Consider the following 20,974-nt stretch of genomic DNA (forward strand, 5'->3'; position numbering starts at 1 on the left):
GAGAGCTTTCACACCCCTTTCCTCCAATGGCTGCACGGTGAGTTTGCTGATGTCACAGCTGGGATTCAGACAAAGAGCTTAGGCTTGTTCGAGATGAACTGCGCCTCGCCTTGGTGGTCAGCGAGAGCTGCCGGTTGCAGTTGGGGGAGGAGGTTAAAAGAAAGCCGTCAAGTCGGACAGTCGCCACCTGCAACCCACGTGAGCTACAGCGGATCTCGTGGCGTTTGCGTTCTGCGTGGCTGATGAAGCGAATCTAACTAAAATCGAACTAAACATTCTTGATCATTGAGCAGGTTAAGCCCAGCGTTTGTTTTCCAAATCCATAGTGGTGAATATAGATGACCATAAAGTGTCAAAATAAGTTTCTGTAAATAAATATAGTTTTACTCATCATTCATTTATCTTGTAGATTGTAGATTGAAAAAAAAGAAAGAAAAGTTCTTACAAACATGTTATCAAACACATATTTATGTTAATGAATAGATTTAAATATCTGTCTACAACAATTTAAATAAATAGACCTTAACTAAGTAGCCTATTTTTCAAGACTATTGAAACATTTCACATGAAAACGTAAGAATACATAATTCCAAATATATGGTTTGTTCAAGGTAGAATCTGTGAATGTGATAAACAATGTAAAAGTGTTCCAAAAATAATTAGATGGAAATTATAAAGTGCACTCAATCAGACCTTAATCATTATGGTTGTGTATATGGTTGTGGCCTTAATCACCTTAGGAAAAGTGATAGTAAACCCGACAACGCCACTCCCTGGTTATAAGGGGTGGGAGACCCCACTTAAACAATAACAGAAAAGGAATCTTCCCCACTGGTTCAATTAATCATGATATACATGAAACACACAGCTGATGTCTTAATACATGTTTATTGAGGAGGAAAGTCACACCGATAAAATTACACAGTTCAATTCTTTAAAACGAATAGGAAAACTCCAAAACCTCTTTTAACCCGCACAACGTTATGAAATAGGCCGGTGGTGCTTCACAGAAGGGGGGGGGGAAATGGCTGCTGCCCTCTACATAAAGGATATAAGGAAAAGCCAATCACCATCAAAATTTCCACTACAAAGATTTACCCCACAATCACGTGTATACATTTGACCAAAGGATATATCAAGTGAAATACAAATCTTCAACACCTACCACACAATCACAGATACAATTTGGGCAGGAACCACTTACCGGCCTATCCGCGAACCACCACCGTTCACAAATCAGCTTACTATGTGGGTTTCAGAGAGAAGACAAAGAACATACATAGATCATAAGACATGCGAAAGTTAACACAGTAGTGGATTTGACTGCGCTGGGGATCTTTTACCCAAGACCCTGCTAAGTTCAGCAGTCACAAGCACCCCCTTGCATCTATACACTCAAGGGACTACAACCCATTATAGAAGGAGACATTGCACATTACTCAATAGGTCTTAAGCATCAATACATATTGCACAATCCCACATCACCATCAATTCATAACGCTTGGGTTAACAAAACATGAACCCGCAAGAATAGGAAAATAAAATATAAAAGAAACAAAACGGAAGAAAACAGTGGCTATACCAGTCTCTGCTCTACTATCCTGTCCAGTCCTTCCTTTGTACCAGCTACTTCAGCTCTGTGGATGCCCTGGGAGAACTTCCTCGATAATTTGCTAAAACACAAGTCCATAATGAATGGAAGCTACAAGTTAGCCTATCTGCTAATAGTATGTAAACTACCCCCCACTATATATACATACATATACACACTGCACAGGTAGCTTGCACTGCAATGCTAGTTAACTCAACAAAAGAGCATAAATACCTTTACGATTCACCCTTGTTCCTCGATACTACTCAGTGGAAAACAGCCACTCACCAGTACTGCACCCAACTACAGGGCAAATAATAATACATTAAGCATCTACCTCTCAGAATTTAACCATCACTACACACCTGCAATCTACTAGAGATGCATAAAATAAACTCACATACCGTTTCTAGTGCATTTGTAGCCGTAAATCGGAACAATCCAGACTGCTGCGGCGTTCTACACACGTTTTTTTCCAATAATGCCGGTCCACTACGGATCGCACAAGGGCTCTTTTATAAATCGCGTTTCTCCCCAGCTTCAACAGATTGTCTCTTCCCCAGGGTCCTAGTGCTCCATTTACCTCCCTGTGGCTAACCCTAGTACCACAGGCTACACCCACCCCCACTTGAAAGGCCACCGTCCCGGTACCTAAACTCCAAAATTCTACTGCCAAGGTCTAAAATGTACCTGGACAGTACCTATGGATGGGTGAGCAGCAGTCTCCACAGTACAATCACTTCCCCCAATAACAGAGGCCCGGGGAAGGTGGTAAAGATTAGAATGCAAACCTGCCGTTGTCCGCCCAGTACGTCGGACTGTCTTAGTAGTCGAAATATTCTCTGACAACAGGCTCCTATTGCATACTAGTGGAGACACCAATGGTGCTCCCTGGCTCCCCTGCTCTACCAAGGCTGTTAAGGGTTCCTGGGTCAGTGAAGACCTCCCTGAACCAGGGCCTCGAGTGGCCACGACCACTACTGGACCAGCCCAATCCTCCTCGCCACTTGGCGTTCTCTGCGCTGGTGCTGGAGGGACTCTCTCATTATTTCTCTGCTCAGAATTTGCAAATGATACCGGAACTGGAGCTACCCGTATTTCGGTCCGATGCACATTCCTCTCTGAGCCATTACCCTCTACGGGAGAGATGGTATATACCCGTCCTACCTCATCCAAACACCTAACTATCACATACCTAGTAGAATCCCACACATCCTGGATCTTATGCCGTCCCAGAGCATGGTTTCTACGGTAAACTACTGTACCATTGGGGAGGAGGTCAGCATTTCCTTCCGGCTGTTGTTGAGCCCGCTGAGATGCAGCCTCCCTCAAATGGTGACCTGCCAAGTCATAAGCTGACTGAAGATGCTCCCGATGGGCTGTGATCCAGTCCCCGACTGGCCCCCCTTGTTCCACTTCTTCTAGCGTCCCTAGTAATGCATCCACTGGGAGACGAGGTTTTTGTCCAAACATTAGTTCAAATGGGCAATACCCAGTGGTGGAATGCACAGTGGTGTTATAAGCAAAGGCCACCTTCGCTTGTGCTCTGGAGAAAGAGTTCGTAGCAGATCATGTAAAGTTCGATTAAATCGTTCACACTGCCCATTCCCTTCTGGATGATAGGGAGTGGTACGGCTCTTCTTAACCCCATACAGTTTGCACAGACTCTGCAACAGATCACCTTCAAAGTTCCGGCCCTGATCTGAGTGTATGCGTTGAGGGATGCCATAGACATAGAACCACTTTTCCGTCAGTATACGAGCTACAGTACTGGCTCTCTGGTCAGGTGTAGGATAAGCCTGAGTAAACTTGGAGAAAACATCTGTTACCACCAGCACATTCTCCCTCCCATCACTTGCTCGCTCCAACACTGTAAAGTCAATAGCCACCACCTCTAAAGGTCGAAAAGCCAATAGGTTTCCGGGGAAAGTCCGAACCTTAGGTTGAACCGCCTTCGCCAAAATGCAGCGTTCACATTCTTGGCACCATTTCCCAATATCCTTTCTCATATTGGGCCAATAACAACGTTGTCGCACCAACCAAGTTGTCCTTTCACAACCTTGGTGGCCCTGATCATTATGCAAGGCGGTGAGCACTTCTACACGAAGTGAATAAGGCAGCACAAGTTGCCGAATGCCTTTTCCCCCATCTGGCAACTGAACATGCCGATAAAGAACCCCATCCTGTTCTCCAATCCTCTGCCACTGTCGGACCAACTCTAGGACATCAGGGTGAACCTCCTTCCGCTCCTGGTGGGTGGGTGATTGTCCCCTCCGCCAGAAGAACAAGAAAGAGCCTATTATGGGATCTGCCCCCTGTAATGCCTGCAAATTTTCCTTTTCATAAACTGGAAATGCATCAATAAGAGAACATGGAACCGCCATGGCATCACTACTTGGTAGAGGACCATTGGGACATGGAACGGTTATACCTGGGGCAACAGTGGCCAGGGCTTCAGAATGAGGAAAACTGGGCAGCCGAGACAATGCATCAGCATTGCGATTCATAACCCCTGGACGGTACTTTATATCAAAATCAAATAGGGCTAGCTGAGAAACCCAGCGTTGTTCCACTGCCCCAAGCTTAGCAGTCTGCAGATAACTAAGGGGATTATTATCTGTAAAAATGGTAAACTTAGCTCCCAGTAAATATTCGCGAAACTTCTCTGTAACTGCCCACTTCAAAGCAAGCAATTCAAGCTTCATAGAGCTGTAATTAGACATGTTACGCTCTACAGGATGGAGACTCCGGCTGGCATATGCCACAGGTTTATTCCTTCCCCCATGCTCTTGGGATAGAACAGCACCCAGACCTGCATGGCTGGCATCAATCTCAAGAATAAAGGGCTTGCGAAAATCGGCATAGCACAACACTGGTGCAGCCACTAATTGACACTTCAAATCCTGAAAAGCCTTTTCACAAGCATCATCCCAGTGTCCCTCCATGAGACGTACTCCTCTACCTTTACCATGGTTTTGCAACAACCCCACCAGCCGATGCAAAGGAGCTGCACATTTAGAAAACCCCTCTACAAAACGCTGATAATAGGAAGCAAAACCCAAAAAAGAACGGAGCTCAGTCAGAGTGGTAGGCTGCTTCCACTCGACCACTGCCTTGATCTTATCAGGATCAGTTGACACCCCAGCAGCAGAAATGACATGGCCCAGATACTTTACCTCAGATTGGAAAAATTGGCATTTCTTCAGTTTCAACTTCAACTTATTCTGACTCAGTCTGGCCATCACTGACTCCAACCGCTGTAAATGGCTCTCAAAACTAGAAGAAAATACCACAATATCATCAAGGTATAACAACAAGGACTGATACCGTTGGTCTCCAAATATACGCTCCATTAGTCGTTGGAACGTGCTGGGTGCATTACACAACCCAAATGGCATCCTATTGAATTCAAAGAGGCCAAATGGGGTGCAAAACGCTGTCTTGGACCGATCCCGTTCTGCTACCGGCACTTGGTTATAACCACTCGCCATATCAAGGGTGGAAAACAGGGTGGACCCGGCCAAAGCATCTAAGGACTCTTCTATACGGGGTAAAGGGAAAGCATCCTTTCTAGTGCGAGCATTAAGCTGTCTATAGTCGACACATAAGCGAATGGTGCCATCCTTCTTTTGGACCACCACAATAGGGGAAGCATAGGGGCTACAACTCACTCGTATAACATCTTGTTCTAAAAGTTCCCCAATATGAGCCTTTACTAACTCATACTGTGAAGGAGGAAGGCGGCGATACCGCTGCCTAACTGGAACCTCATCTAGCAAGGGTATTTCATGTTCAAGGAGATTAGTACAACCCAAATCCCCCTCACCACAAGAAAATATCGTACTATACCTCTGGAGGAGTGACTTGGCCTGTTTTTCTTGTTCTAGGCCAAGATTGGGCCAGGACAGACCAGCCAAATCGATAGGGTTTCCCTGTGTTTGGATTGACTGAATCTGCACGGTACCTGGGGCCTTAGTTGCCTCAAACAAAACAGCTGAGGTATTATCCACTGGCTGCACTTGCGCCATAAATAACTCTCCCAGTACTACCCTCCGGGGAAGCCAAATATCTCTAGTTTCCACGTTTACTATGGGCACCAGAACTTCTCCCTTGTCCAGAGTCACATAGGATCGGGAGGCTAAAAGACCATCAGACATCCTACCGCTAGTGGGCTCAAACAACGCAGAATGGAGGGCACGCCCAAACGCCCTAGTACATGTAGCAGGAACCATTTTCAAAGACCCAGCAGGAATACAGATAGTAGTTCGCCCTTTAACCCTAACCTTACCCAAAAATCCAGAGGGTGGCACACAATCCAGACTCTGACATTCAGTCAATGCCTCTCTCCACACCTTGTTTGCCCCCCGAACAGAACTGAAATTAAACAAAGCAGACCCATGTTGATGGAAAAGTTCATCATAACAACCACTGATGACATTCATCCCCAGGAGACCAGGCACCTGCGGGTGAGGTTTAGTTGACAGCGGGCCCACCGGATCCCCAACCACTAGGACCCCCATATTCGATAGAGTCTTACCCAAGACTAATATATCCAGCTCCAGGTAACCAAGATACGGGATTGCCAATCCATTGGCAGCCTTAAGCTGCAACCAATTACAATCCCGTAGCCGCTGTTCACCCCAAGGCTGGAAATACTGCCTAAAGAAACTCTCAGAAATAGTAGTTACCATTGACCCTGTATCAATTAAGCAAGGAACATCTACACCCCCCATATTAACTTCTACCAAAGGACGAGTCCCAATAAGCTTAGAAAACTGCAAAACAGAGCCCCCTAAACCCGTTTCTGACGATGGGCTCCCTTCGTCAGTAGGTACTAGTTTCCCTGTTGCTGAGAGGGAAAAGTCACTACCCCAACCTGTTGACTCCCTTCCCCTGCCCCTTCCTGCCTAGGCAAACCCTGACTATCTTCCAGATTTACCCGGCAAAACCTGGCTATATGCCCTGGTTGACTGCAGCGCAGGCAGATAGGCTTACCGTCCGGCTGAAAACGATATGGCCGACGATGGAACCCACCCGTACCTGCGCTGGAGGGAAGGCCTGGACGTGGAACAACTAGACGAGAAGTAGTTGAAGAGGGAGCATTCAATTGCTTTAAAATGGCATCTAACTGTAATTGTTGTTTACGTAAACATTCTTTTACCTCCTGAAGCTCATCTTTGGTTCCTACATTAATAGCACAGTCCTCTACCATACATTCTTCAACCACCTGAGCTCTTGCATCATATGAATAGGCCCTAGTCCTCGGGGCCGGCACGTGCTCACCCTCATCTACCCAACGAACTGCCTCATTGCGTGCCTGCAAAAAAGAGTACCTAGGATCAAGTCTAACCATCCGCTTGAGTTCCCGCCGTAACATCCCATCGTTGAGATGTTCAATAAACTGGTCTCTTAACAAAACATCTGATTCGGGAACACCCCCTGGATTAACACGCTTAATTGATTCCATAAAAGACAACAAAGCATGTGAATACTCACGAACAGTCTCCCCTCCTCTCTGCTTGCGCTGGAGAAACTGTTTTTGCAAAGAAACGAAGGACTGGAAGGACCCATAAACCTGTAACAAAATCTCAAAAATTTTATCTGAAGTGTCCCGGTCTGATGGTGCTCGAAACTTAACTTCTTTTTTTGCTTCCCCTTCTAAATGATCACACAAAAACAGTATTTGCTCTGCCTGAGGCATGTGTCGTACCTCCAAGGATTGGCGAACTTCTTCCACCCATTCCTCTACAGACAAACCAGTAATACTGCCAGAAAATTTAGGACATTTCCTCTCTCTGGGTACATAAACACAATAGTCTGGTCTAACATGGACTGGAGAACTGGCTCGCCTAGCAGACTCCCTTAACCTTCCATTATCTGCCTCTAATTGCTGAACACGCTCCATTAATAACTTTAACTGCTCTTCCATGTTCTGCCCTACTGCACCTCCTGTTTCAGTGCTAGTGGACATGGTTAATTAAATAAAATTAAAGAAAAAAAGAAAGAGAGAAAAAAAAAATTTCAATAATCAAATAACTCCCAAACCTTTGTCAAACTCACCAGCCTCTATGGAACCTAGTGTAACCACTGTTTTCTTCCCTATTTTCTCTATTAACAACCCTTAATAAAATGTGTGACTTTCCACCAAACAAGACACATCAGCTAGGTGATCCTGCCGACAAACGCCAAAATGTGGCCTTAATCACCTTAGGAAAAGTGATAGTAAACCCGACAACGCCACTCCCTGGTTATAAGGGGTGGGAGACCCCACTTAAACAATAACAGAAAAGCAATCTTCCCCACTGGTTCAATTAATCATGATATACATGAAACACACAGCTGATGTCTTAATACATGTTTATTGAGGAGGAAAGTCACACCGATAAAATTACACAGTTCAATTCTTTAAAACGAATAGGAAAACTCCAAAACCTCTTTTAACCCGCACAACGTTATGAAATAGGCCGGTGGTGCTTCACAGAAGGGGGGGGGGGAAATGGCTGCTGCCCTCTACATAAAGGATATAAGGAAAAGCCAATCACCATCAAAATTTCCACTACAAAGATTTACCCCACAATCACGTGTATACATTTGACCAAAGGATATATCAAGTGAAATACAAATCTTCAACACCTACCACACAATCACAGATACAATTTGGGCAGGAACCACTTACCGGCCTATCCGCGAACCACCACCGTTCACAAATCAGCTTACTATGTGGGTTTCAGAGAGAAGACAAAGAACATACATAGATCATAAGACATGCGAAAGTTAACACAGTAGTGGATTTGACTGCGCTGGGGATCTTTTACCCAAGACCCTGCTAAGTTCAGCAGTCACAAGCACCCCCTTGCATCTATACACTCAAGGGACTACAACCCATTATAGAAGGAGACATTGCACATTACTCAATAGGTCTTAAGCATCAATACATATTGCACAATCCCACATCACCATCAATTCATAACGCTTGGGTTAACAAAACATGAACCCGCAAGAATAGGAAAATAAAATATAAAAGAAACAAAACGGAAGAAAACAGTGGCTATACCAGTCTCTGCTCTACTATCCTGTCCAGTCCTTCCTTTGTACCAGCTACTTCAGCTCTGTGGATGCCCTGGGAGAACTTCCTCGATAATTTGCTAAAACACAAGTCCATAATGAATGGAAGCTACAAGTTAGCCTATCTGCTAATAGTATGTAAACTACCCCCCACTATATATACATACATATACACACTGCACAGGTAGCTTGCACTGCAATGCTAGTTAACTCAACAAAAGAGCATAAATACCTTTACGATTCACCCTTGTTCCTCGATACTACTCAGTGGAAAACAGCCACTCACCAGTACTGCACCCAACTACAGGGCAAATAATAATACATTAAGCATCTACCTCTCAGAATTTAACCATCACTACACACCTGCAATCTACTAGAGATGCATAAAATAAACTCACATACCGTTTCTAGTGCATTTGTAGCCGTAAATCGGAACAATCCAGACTGCTGCGGCGTTCTACACACGTTTTTTTCCAATAATGCCGGTCCACTACGGATCGCACAAGGGCTCTTTTATAAATCGCGTTTCTCCCCAGCTTCAACAGATTGTCTCTTCCCCAGGGTCCTAGTGCTCCATTTACCTCCCTGTGGCTAACCCTAGTACCACAGGCTACACGGTAAATAGACTGCAATTATATTGTGTCAAAGTGGCTTAAAGTCCAAACTGTCTATATCAGGGGTCATCAAACTACGGCCCGATGCTTCTGTGAGCAGACTTTTTCGAAGTTGAAACACCTTAAATCTCCAACCAGATCCAGACTCACTGATCAACATTTATTAGCTATTATGACTGGCAGTAACAAATATGGAACCTGACGCTTACTGTCGTCAGGCAAAAGCAGACTCACAGTTCACACTGTATGAGGAAGGATAATGGAAATTATTGAAATAAATACAATTTCTGCATTACCATTATGAAGTACAATTATACAAAGCACAGACAATACATCCAGTATACATAGTAAATAGCTTTTTTGGGTGTGTTTACTATTTCACCTGCGGTCCGGCCCCCGAAACACTGAAGAATAGTAATCTGGCCCTTTGGTTAAAAAGTTTGAGGACCCCTGGTCTATATAATTATTTTGTCTACGTAAGGAATTAATCACATTTACCCTTCTTTAGGCTTGTTCCAAAAACACAACATTTTGTAGAGGATGTTGTCCCCCTCTATAGTCTCTCAGAATTTAGAGGTCATTTCAGACTCACCAAAGGACAAGTGGAGGTACGTAGAGTATGTGGAAGCCACATAATCATCCAGATGTTATCATGATAACCGTCTTTTCTCTCACTTACTATTTAGGATCTTATAAACACGTTTGGCCCTGTCTATATGAATCCACAGCAAACAAAATTGCCACTGACAAAGAGTGTCCTAGCCTGTCTATGGACACTCGAACCAGGAGTCATATAGGGGTATTTCAGACCGATTCAGTATCACAAAATCCACTCTTGCCAAACATCTCCATGAGTTTTGTACTCTGGTAAATACACACATGGCACACCACATTTCCTGTCCTTTAGGACAAACCCTGCACAATTCTTTGTTAGGCTTTCAAGCAGCTGGATTTCCAAACACTATCTGTGCAGTAGATGGATGCCACATTCATATTCAGAAGCCACACTGTGACAACCCCCTGGCATATTTTAACAGGAAACAGTTCTATTCTATCATTCTCACTGGATTTCTGAAAGCAAAGTTTAGGAGACTCTGATGCCTGCACATGAGGAATGTCCAGTCCATCAGCTCAGCAGTGTCAGCTTGTTGCATTCTACACAATGTTTGCTTGGAGCCAGGAGACCAAGGTGATGATGTGCAGGATGAAGAGAATGATGAACAGCATTCACTACAACCTCACAACCAAGATGCAGTTTATTATAGAGACATAACAAAAAAAATGTTTTGTGTCATCTTTAACTTCATGCCTGTTGGAGATCATTTTATGTTCAACTTGCTTAACTGTTCACAGTAACAGTAATTGTGACCGGGGTGCCCAAATGTTCGCACACCACTGTATTTTATAGATGCATTGTTAAACAGTAAACTTCAGTATGCTCACCAATGTGCCCAGTATGAGTCGCTAATGAATAATGTGGTTAATAAGTACATTGTACAATTGTGTAGAAGTTTGTGCTTCTTCGAGCATGGACACATCAGTTATTTAGGCATTGATGATGAATAGTGGCTGTGGTTTATTGAAGATGAATCTCTTAACACAATCATCATCTGAACAAGATTGTTTTGTTCTTCCAGAACAGCTTACCTTCTGGCCTTGGTTCTTGTAAAGAAACATGACACCATGCACATCCACACATTTTTATTTATGTAGCATATTTAAAATGTTTACAAAGTTTACAGAGAAGAATGAAAAATAAATCAAAGTGTAATAGTGATAGTGGTATTAAAACAGTTAAGATATAAAATATTAAAGCAATTCAGATTGCTTTATATTAATAAAATTAGAAGACAAGAACCATCAGAAGTTCTAGAAAAACATCAAGATAAAAAGATCTGTTACATTAAAGAATATCAGGTAGCCTACTTGAGTCTTTTCATGATATGGAATGATAATTATGACATATGTTGCAATTTGTACGAAAATAAACTGTCATGCTACTAGAAAGCATGATAGTATTTCGCACATATCAGGTCTTTAAGACAAATAAACTGAGATTTACATTTTAGAATGAAACGAAACAACCGCCAGAGGATTCAGCGGAGCTTCTAGCCAATGAGGATTAAGCTCTGTCGTCATCAAGCCGTCTCTCAGGCAGCGCAGCCCGTGGAGAGCAACTGCAGGGACCGGTTCCACCGCCTGCAGCCGCGCCGCTCTCGCGAGATTATAACCAGTCTGTCATCGTGACGCGCCGGTGGCGCCGACGCAAGTCGGACAAAAAAAACTAACCGGCATGCACCGTACCGAGCCAGGCGGCGATCGGTCTGCGCAGCGCCGGGTTAAGTCGAACAAGCCTCTTTTGAATTTCTGGAAAGGGAGGGGACCAGTAGAAGTGATCAAGTCCTGTGGATGAGTGGAGGCTCCCAGCAAGACCCAGGTTCATTTTAGTGGAATACTGCTTGGACTCCTTCTGCTGCACATTGCAAAGTTTCCAGGGATGCAAGGAGACTCTCATAGCCCTGTGGAAGCAGGAGAACACCTGGGTGCCTTTCTGCAAATCTGCTCTCTCATCTGTAAGTTTCTTTTCAAAGTTTCATTGACCATGACTGAGATCTTTCTCACTTGTTGTACTGAATTAGTTTGGAGTGGGAGGCTTATGTTACTGAGCCAGTTTGGCCATTTAGCATAAAGCAAAGGCTGCTTGTGGAAGCTGCAGTTTGTGCTTAGCTGTAGGGACTGGGTGCTTGTGTCTTGTGCCGTTTGCCTGGCTTCACACTTTGATGCCATACTTTTGTGTTGCTGCAAGTGCTACTTTTGCTTTCTCTGCTTAAAGACCGGGGTTCGATTCCCCGACGAGGAGTCGGCATTGTTTTTGCCGCTAAGCGCATGGCCTGGAAGAGTGACTAGTCTGCATCTGATTTTCTTTTTGAGTCTTCTCAAACTGCACGTGGCACATTCCTTGAAGGTAACACTGTTTGGTCTTGGTGACATTAAGTAGAACAAGGGCCTTTCCATGAGATTAGAAGAATGGCCACTGTCCCTGTGTACAGCTCCTGTTTGGCTGGATTCTACCACTGAACCACCAATGCTGCACATGCCCAGCTTCAGACCTTCCTGGCTGAGATGGTGAAATTATGTTGCAGCGAGCAATATGAAAGGAGTTGCAAGCTACTTTTTGTTCCCTTGGCACCTGCTGGTTAAAGGGTATGCGTTGGCCGGGAATCGAACCCGGGTCAACTGCTTGGAAGGCAGCTATGCTCACCACTATACCACCAACGCAGGCGACAAAAGCACCACCCTGTTAGAACCCGTTGCTGCAAGCAAGTGCTGGTTTTGTCTTTGTGGCTCTGTGAAGGGGAGTTGGTCTCCAAGACTTGTTCTTTGGTGAGTAATTGTGCTAGGAGGTCTTTTAGCAGTCAGCTGATCTCTCTGCATCACATCAACAAAGAGAACAACTGCACAACAGCTTTCACCATCACCCCAGCTGTGTGCCACCACATTATTGGTCTATCAGGACTAGCAGAGAGCTTTCACACCCCTTTCCTCCAATGGCTGCACGGTGAGTTTGCTGATGTCACAGCTGGGATTCAGACAAAGAGCTTTTGAATTTCTGGAAAGGGAGGGGACCAGTAGAAGTGATCAAGTCCTGTGGATGAGTGGAGGCTCCCAGCAAGACCCAGGTTCATTTTAGTGGAATACTGCTTGGACTCCTTCTGCTGCACATTGCAAAGTTTCCAGGGATGCAAGGAGACTCTCATAGCCCTGTGGAAGCAGGAGAACACCTGGGTGCCTTTCTGCAAATCTGCTCTCTCATCTGTAAGTTTCATTTCAAAGTTTCATTGACCATGACTGAGATCTTTCTCACTTGTTGTACTGAATTAGTTTGGAGTGGGAGGCTTATGTTACTGAGCCAGTTTGGCCATTTAGCATAATGCAAAGGCTGCTTGTGGAAGCTGCAGTTTGTGCTTAGCTGTAGGGACTGGGTGCTTGTGTCTTGTGCCGTTTGCCTGGCTTCACACTTTGATGCCATGCTTTTGTGTTGCTGCAAGTGCTACTTTTGCTTTCTCTGCTTTAAAGGCACACAGACACGTGTTTGCTGCTTTAGCTTTTTGTTGTTGGTAAGCCCATGGCCCATGACTTAGTCAGTAGAATTGAGCCAGTTCTTTGGATGAGTGAAGCCTCTGATGAGTGCTGCAACACAAGTGGCACTGAGCTGAGGCATGCAGTTTCTGTAGTGTAGTGGTCATCACGTTCGCTTCACACGCGAAAGGTCCCCGGTTCGAAACCGGGCAGAAACAATGCTTACCCTTTATGCATCGCTTGATAACTTTCTGCCCATATTTGTGTTTTGAGTCCCTTTTTAATCCAGACACTAAGCTGCAGCCAGGAGGTGCTCGACTCAGTTTCTGTAGTGTAGTGGTCATCACGTTCGCCTAACACGCGAAAGGTCCCCGGTTCGAAACCGGGCAGAAGCAGCTAAGACTTTTTATGCTTCGCATGACAACATTCTTCCTTCATCTAGGTTTTGAATTTCAGTTTATTCCAGACACAAAGCTGCAGCCAGGAAGTGCCCCACTCAGTTAGTTCCTGTAGTGTAGTGGTCATCACGTTCGCCTAACACGCGAAAGGTCCTCGGTTCGAAACCGGGCAGAAACATCTTTGCTGCAGGTGGCCTTTCTGTTCACCTCAAGTGGTGAGAGTTTCAGGGAGGTATGCCTAATCGATGCCCCTTTTGCTCGTCCTCGTTAGTATAGTGGACAGTATCTCCGCCTGTCATGCGGAAGACCGGGGTTCGATTCCCCGACGGGGAGACGGCATTGTTTTTAAGATAAGATAAGATAAGATAATCCTTTATTAGTCCCACAATGGGGAAATTCACATTGTTGCAGCAGCAAAGGGATAGTACAGCACTCAGTAAAAAAATAAAAATAGACGATAAAAAAAATAAAAATAGTACAATGTATAACAATAATAATAAAAAGTCAGAAAACTCTAAAAATATTTACAAATATTTACAATAACTGCACGTGAGAATATTGCACATTGTAATAGTTACACATGGGGGAAAAAAAATTGCACATTTTAATGAATAATAATTTAAAGTGTGTGTGTGATCTATCTGGAGCAGTGCTGGTTGTATAATCTAACAGCAGCAGGAAGGAAGGACCTACGGTACCGCTCCTTCCCACATTTAGGGTGAAGCAGCCTGTCACTGAAGGAGCTGCCCAGTGCTGCCAGAGTCTCATGCATGGGGTGGGAATCATTCTCCAGCATGGATGCCAGCTTGGCTAACATCCTTCTGTCTCCCACCACCTGCACTGGGTCTAAGGGGCTCCCCAGGACAGAGCCGGCCCTCTTAATGAGTTTGTTCAGTCTCTTCCTGTCCGCTGTAGAGATGCTACTGCCCCAGCATACCACTCCGTAAAAGATGGCTGATGCCACCACTGTGTCAAAGAAAGTCCTTAGGAGTGCCCCCCGCACTCCAAATGACCTCAGTCTCCTGAGTAGGTAGAGTCTACTCTGACCTTTTTTATAAAGTGTGTTAGTGTTAACTGACCAGTCCAGTTTGTTGTTTAGATGAACACCCAGGTACTTATAAGAGTCCACTCTCTCAATGTCCATTCCTTGGATGTTCACCGGTGGCAAGGTGGACCTGCACCTGCGGAAATCCACCACCAGTTCTTTGGTCTTCCCCACGTTTAACTGGAGGTGGTTCAGCAGACACCAGTCCATGAAGTCCTGGATCAGTTCTCTGTACTCGCTGTCCTCGTCATTGTTTATAAGTCCGACAATTGCTGAGTCATCAGAGAACTTCTGGAGGTGACAGTCCGGTGATCTGTACATGAAGTCAGCCGTGTACAGGGTGAAGAGGAATGGTGCCAAGACCGTTCCCTGAGGGGCCCCTGTGCTGCTGACCACCATATCAGACACACAGTCCCGTGCCCTCAGATACTGTGGTCGGTTGCTGAGGTAGTCCAGTATCCAATTGGACAGGTGACTGTCCACTCCAACATGATCCAGTTTGTCCTTCAGGAGCCCCGGCCGTATGGTGTTAAAAGCACTGGAGAAATCGAAGAAGGTTATTCTCACAGTGCTCCCAGGCTTCTCCAGGTGAGAAAGAGTTCCGTGTAACAGATGGATGATGGCATCATCCACCCCAACGCCAGGCTGGTAAGCAAACTGAAGAGGGTCCATGGATGGGTTCACCAGAGGGCGGAGATGGGTAAGGACCAGCCTCTCCAGTGATTTCATCAAATGTGAAGTCAGTGCCACCGGTCTGTAGCTGTTTAGGTCCTTTGGGTGCTGTGTTTTTGGCACAGGTACCACACAAGATGTTTTCCACAGCTGTGGTACTCTTCCCAGCTTCAGACTCAGGTTAAACATGTGCTCGACTACCCCGCACAGCTGATCTGCACAGGACTTGAGGAGCCTGGCACTGATGCCATCTGGACCCGCAGCTTTCTTCACTTTGATTTTCTTCAGCTCATTCCTCACCTGGGCTGTTGTGAAGGACAGATTGGAGCATGGAGGCTGGGTGTTGGAGTGCGTGAATGGGAAGTTAAAGTTGCCAGCAGATGAACCAGTAGGGGGTGGCTGTGATAAGGGCGTGAGTGTGAGAGACGGGGGAGGGCAGCATGTTGGTGGTGCCACAGAAGGGGGGTACAGCTGTGATGTCTGTGTAGGGGGATGGACATGTGAGTGATCAAATCTATTGAAGAACAAATTGAGTTCGTTCACCCACTTCTGGTCCCCCACCACCTGGGAGTCGGGCTTCTTGTGACCAGAGATGGTTTTAAGGCCTTTCCAAACTCCACTGACATTTTTCTGCTGTAGTTCTTCTTCCAGCTTCTTCCTGTAGCCAGCTTTCCCCTCTCTGATCTTCCTTCTCAGTTCTCTCTGCACAGCTTTCAGCTCATCCTTATCGCCCGATCTGAAGGCCCTCTTTTTCTTTTTTAGGAGAGCCTTTATGTCAGGATTTATCCATGGCTTATTGTTGGAGAAACACCGAACAGTCTTGGTGGGGACAGTGTTCTCCACACAGAAGTTGACATAATCCGTGATGCAATGAGTGAGACTGTCAATGTCCTCCCCATTAGGGTCACACAGTTCTTCCCACACTGTTGTTTCAAAACAGTCCTTTAGAGCCTCTTTAGTCTCCTTAGACCATTTCTTAACTGTGCGGGTGACTGCTGGTTCTCTGTGCACAAGGGGTTTGTACACCGGCAGAAGATGAACCAGATTGTGATCAGATCTTCCAAGGGGAGGGAGAGGTGATGAGTTATAAGCCTCCTTAGTGTTGGCATAAAACAAGTCCAGTATTTTATTGTCTCTGGTGTGGCAGGTTACATATTGTGTGAAGGTGGACAGAGTGGAGGATGGAGAAACATGATTAAAGTCTCCTGAGATGAGAAGGAGGGCTTGTGGGTGCTGTGTCTGCAGCCTGCACACAGCTGCGTGCAGGACGTCACAGGCAGCGTCAGCGTTAGCAGAGGGCGGGACATACGCAGCTATCGCGATAACGTGCGAGAATTCCCTCGGGAGATAGTACGGTCTCATGCTAACGGCTAACAGTTCAATGTTCTTACAGCAGATCTGTTCCTTAATAGCGATGTGCCCAGAGTTACACCATCTTTCATTCACAAATACTGCCAGTCCTCCTCCCTTCCTCTTACCGCTCTCCGCTGTCCTGTCCGCTCGGATGAGGTGAAAGCCGTCCAGAGATACGAGCGTGTCCGGGATGAGCGTGTTGAGCCAGGACTCTGTAAACACCATAACGCTACACTCCCGATACTCCCTCTGATGCCGCGTTAGCGCCGTCAGCTCGTCCATCTTATTGGTGAGAGATCTTACGTTCCCCATAACGATGGAAGGAAGAACCGGTTTATAACGTCTCTTTCTATCCCGACGTAGAGCTCCAGCCCGTCTCCCCCGCTTCCTCCTCCTCAGCTCGCGGGGGATGTCGTGCCTCTCATGCGGTAGCACAGCTGTGTTGCTAAGCGCTAACAGCTGATTCCTGGTGTAAACAATAGGAGCGTGGCTCCGCAAGGGATCTCCAGACACAGTCGTAAACAGCGAAAAAAATAGTGCAAAAACAATAACAAGCACAAGTTTGGTGTCCATTGTGCATAAAAACAAGTACAAACACTTAGCTAACAAAAAGGAAAAACTTAAGTACTTACAAGAAAGGAAAAAAGTAGAAAAAACTCAAACATGAGCAGGAGCTGTTGCAACAGGCAGCCACATCCGCGGCGCCAAAGATGCCGCTAAGCGCATGGCATGGAAGAGTGACTAGTCTGCATCTGATTTTCTTTTTGAGTCTTCTCAAACTGCACGTGGCACATTCCTTGAAGGTAACACTGTTTGGTCTTGGTGACATTAAGTAGAACAAGGGCCTTTCCATGAGATTAGAAGAATGGCCACTGTCCCTGTGTACAGCTCCTGTTTGGCTGGATTCTACCACTGAACCACCAATGCTGCACATTCCCAGCTTCAGACCTTCCTGGCTGAGATGGTGGAATTATGTTGCAGCGAGCAATATGAAAGTAGTTGCAAGCTACTTTTTGTTCCCTTGGCACCTGCTGGTTAAAGGGTATGCGTTGGCTGGGAATCTAACCCGGGTCAACTGCTTGGAAGGCAGCTATGCTCACCACTATACCACCAACGCAGGCGACAAAAGCACCACCCTGTTAGAACCCGTTGCTGCAAGCAAGTGCTGGTTTTGTCTTTGTGGCTCTGTGAAGGGGAGTTGGTCTCCAAGACTTGTTCTTTGGTGAGTAATTGTGCTAGGAGGTCTTTTAGCAGTCAGCTGATCTCTCTGCATCACATCAACAAAGAGAACAACTGCACAACAGCTTTCACCATCACCCCAGCTGTGTGCCACCACATTATTGGTCTATCAGGACTAGCAGAGAGCTTTCACACCCCTTTCCTCCAATGGCTGCACGGTGAGTTTGCTGATGTCACAGCTGGGATTCAGACAAAGAGCTTTTGAATTTCTGGAAAGGGAGGGGACCAGTAGAAGTGATCAAGTCCTGTGGATGAGTGGAGGCTCCCAGCAAGACCCAGGTTCATTTTAGTGGAATACTGCTTGGACTCCTTCTGCTGCACATTGCAAAGTTTCCAGGGATGCAAGGAGACTCTCATAGCCCTGTGGAAGCAGGAGAACACCTGGGTGCCTTTCTGCAAATCTGCTCTCTCATCTGTAAGTTTCATTTCAAAGTTTCATTGACCATGACTGAGATCTTTCTCACTTGTTGTACTGAATTAGTTTGGAATGGGAGGCTTATGTTACTGAGCCAGTTTGGCCATTTAGCATGAAGCAAAGGCTGCTTGTGGAAGATGCAGTTTGTGCTTAGCTGTGGGGACTGGGTGCTTGTGTCTTGTGCCGTTTGCCTGGCTTCACACTTTGATGCCATGCTTTTGTGTTGCTGCAAGTGCTACTTTTGCTTTCTCTGCTTTAAAGGCACACAGACACGTGTTTGCTGCTTTAGCTTTTTGTTGTTGGTAAGCCCATGGCCCATGACTTAGTCAGTAGAATTGAGCCAGTTCTTTGGATGAGTGAAGCCTCTGATGAGTGCTGCAACACAAGTGGCACTGAGCTGAGGCATGCAGTTTCTGTAGTGTAGTGGTCATCACGTTCGCCTCACATGCGAAAGGTCTCCGGTTCGAAACCGGGCAGAAACAATGCTTACCCTTTCTGCATCGCTTGATAACTTTCTGCCCATATGTTTGTTTTGAGTCCCTTTTTAATCCAGACACTAAGCTGCAGCCAGGAGATGCATATCTCAGTTTCTGTAGTGTAGTGGTCATCACGTTGGCTTTACACGCGAAAGGTCCCCGGTTCGAAACCGGGCAGAAGCAGCTGAGACTTTTTATGCTTCGCATGACAACATTCTTCCTTCATCTAGGTTTTGAATTTCAGTTTATTCCAGACACAAAGCTGCAGCCAGGAAGTGCCCCACTCAGTTAGTTTCTGTAGTGTAGTGGTCATCACGTTCGCCTAACACGCGAAAGGTCCCCGGTTCGAAACCGGGCAGAAACATCTTTGCTGCAGGTGGCCTTTCTGTTCACCTCAAGTGGTGAGAGTTTCAGGGAGGTATGCCTAATCGATGCCCCTTTTGCTCGTCCTCGTTAGTATAGTGGACAGTATCTCCGCCTGTCACGCGGAAGACCGGGGTTCGATTCCCCGACGGGGAGACGGCATTGTTTTTGCCGCTAAGCGCATGGCATGGAAGAGTGACTAGTCTGCATCTGATTTTCTTTTTGAGTCTTCTCAAACTGCACGTGGCACATTCCTTGAAGGTAACACTGTTTGGTCTTGGTGACATTAAGTAGAACAAGGGCCTTTCCATGAGATTAGAAGAATGGCCACTGTCCCTGTGTACAGCTCCTGTTTGGCTGGATTCTACCACTGAACCACCAATGCTGCACATGCCCAGCTTCAGACCTTCCTGGCTGAGATGGTGGAATTATGTTGCAGCGAGCAATATGAAAGCTACTTTTTGTTCCCTTGGCACCTGCTGGTTAAAGGGTATGCGTTGGCCGGGAATCGAACCCGGGTCAACTGCTTGGAAGGCAGCTATGCTCACCACTATACCACCAACGCAGGTGACAAAAGCACCACCCTGTTAGAACCCGTTGCTGCAAGCAAGTGCTGGTTTTGTCTTTGTGGCTCTGTGAAGGGGAGTTGGTCTCCAAGACTTGTTCTTTGGTGAGTAATTGTGCTAGGAGGTCTTTTAGCAGTCAGCTGATCTCTCTGCATCACATCAACAAAGAGAACAACTGCACAACAGCTTTCACCATCACCTCAGCTGTGTGCCACCACATTATTGGTCTATCAGGACTAGCAGAGAGCTTTCACACCCCTTTCCTCCAATGGCTGCACGGTGAGTTTGCTGATGTCACAGCTGGGATTCAGACAAAGAGCTTTTAAATTTCTGGAAAGGGAGGGGACCAGTAGAAGTGATCAAGTCCTGTGGATGAGTGGAGGCTCCCAGCAAGACCCAGGTTCATTTTAGTGGAATACTGCTTGGACTCCTTCTGCTGCACATTGCAAAGTTTCCAGGGATGCAAGAAGACTCTCATAGCCCTGTGGAAGCAGGAGAACACCTGGGTGCCTTTCTGCAAATCTGCTCTCTCATCTGTAAGTTTCATTTCAAAGTTTCATTGACCATGACTGAGATCTTTCTCACTTGTTGTACTGAATTAGTTTGGAGTGGGTGGCTTATGTTACTGAGCCAGTTTGGCCATTTAGCATAATGCAAAGGCTGCTTGTGGAAGCTGCAGTTTGTGCTTAGCTGTAGGGACTGGGTGCTTGTGTCTTGTGCCGTTTGCCTGGCTTCACACTTTGATGCCATGCTTTTGTGTTGCTGCAAGTGCTACTTTTGCTTTCTCTGCTTTAAAGGCACACAGACACGTGTTTGCTGCTTTAGCTTTTTGTTGTTGGTAAGCCCATGGCCCATGACTTAGTCAGTAGAATTGAGCCAGTTCTTTGGATGAGTGAAGCCTCTGATGAGTGCTGCAACACAAGTGGCACTGAGCTGAGGCATGCAGTTTCTGTAGTGTAGTGGTCATCACGTTCGCCTCACACGCGAAAGGTCCCCGGTTCGAAACCGGGCAGAAACAATGCTTACCCTTTATGCATCGCTTGATAACTTTCTGCCCATATTTGTGTTTTGAGTCCCTTTTTAATCCAGACACTAAG

General features: G+C 45.9%; 7 non-coding genes across 7 annotated transcripts; 5 read left to right on the plus strand and 2 right to left on the minus strand.

Moving 5' to 3' along the window:
- Positions 1-12,477: 12,477 nt before the first annotated feature.
- trnag-ucc (transfer RNA glycine (anticodon UCC)) lies at positions 12,478-12,549 on the minus strand. Its single transcript has one exon. It is a non-coding gene; the product is annotated as a tRNA-Gly (tRNA).
- Positions 12,550-13,495: 946 nt separating this feature from the next.
- On the plus strand, positions 13,496-13,568 carry trnav-cac (transfer RNA valine (anticodon CAC)). Its single transcript has one exon. It is a non-coding gene; the product is annotated as a tRNA-Val (tRNA).
- A 5,490-nt stretch (positions 13,569-19,058) lies between these two features.
- Positions 19,059-19,131, plus strand: trnav-uac (transfer RNA valine (anticodon UAC)). The gene has a single exon. It is a non-coding gene; the product is annotated as a tRNA-Val (tRNA).
- A 108-nt stretch (positions 19,132-19,239) lies between these two features.
- Positions 19,240-19,312, plus strand: trnav-aac (transfer RNA valine (anticodon AAC)). Its single transcript has one exon. It is a non-coding gene; the product is annotated as a tRNA-Val (tRNA).
- Positions 19,313-19,395: 83 nt separating this feature from the next.
- trnad-guc (transfer RNA aspartic acid (anticodon GUC)) lies at positions 19,396-19,467 on the plus strand. Its single transcript has one exon. It is a non-coding gene; the product is annotated as a tRNA-Asp (tRNA).
- A 337-nt stretch (positions 19,468-19,804) lies between these two features.
- Positions 19,805-19,876, minus strand: trnag-ucc (transfer RNA glycine (anticodon UCC)). The gene has a single exon. It is a non-coding gene; the product is annotated as a tRNA-Gly (tRNA).
- A 946-nt stretch (positions 19,877-20,822) lies between these two features.
- trnav-cac (transfer RNA valine (anticodon CAC)) lies at positions 20,823-20,895 on the plus strand. The gene has a single exon. It is a non-coding gene; the product is annotated as a tRNA-Val (tRNA).
- Positions 20,896-20,974: the final 79 nt, after the last annotated feature.

This window comes from Trichomycterus rosablanca, unplaced genomic scaffold (genome assembly GCF_030014385.1).
Source record: "Trichomycterus rosablanca isolate fTriRos1 unplaced genomic scaffold, fTriRos1.hap1 scaffold_95, whole genome shotgun sequence".
In the NCBI taxonomy this organism is placed as follows: domain Eukaryota; kingdom Metazoa; phylum Chordata; class Actinopteri; order Siluriformes; family Trichomycteridae; genus Trichomycterus; species Trichomycterus rosablanca.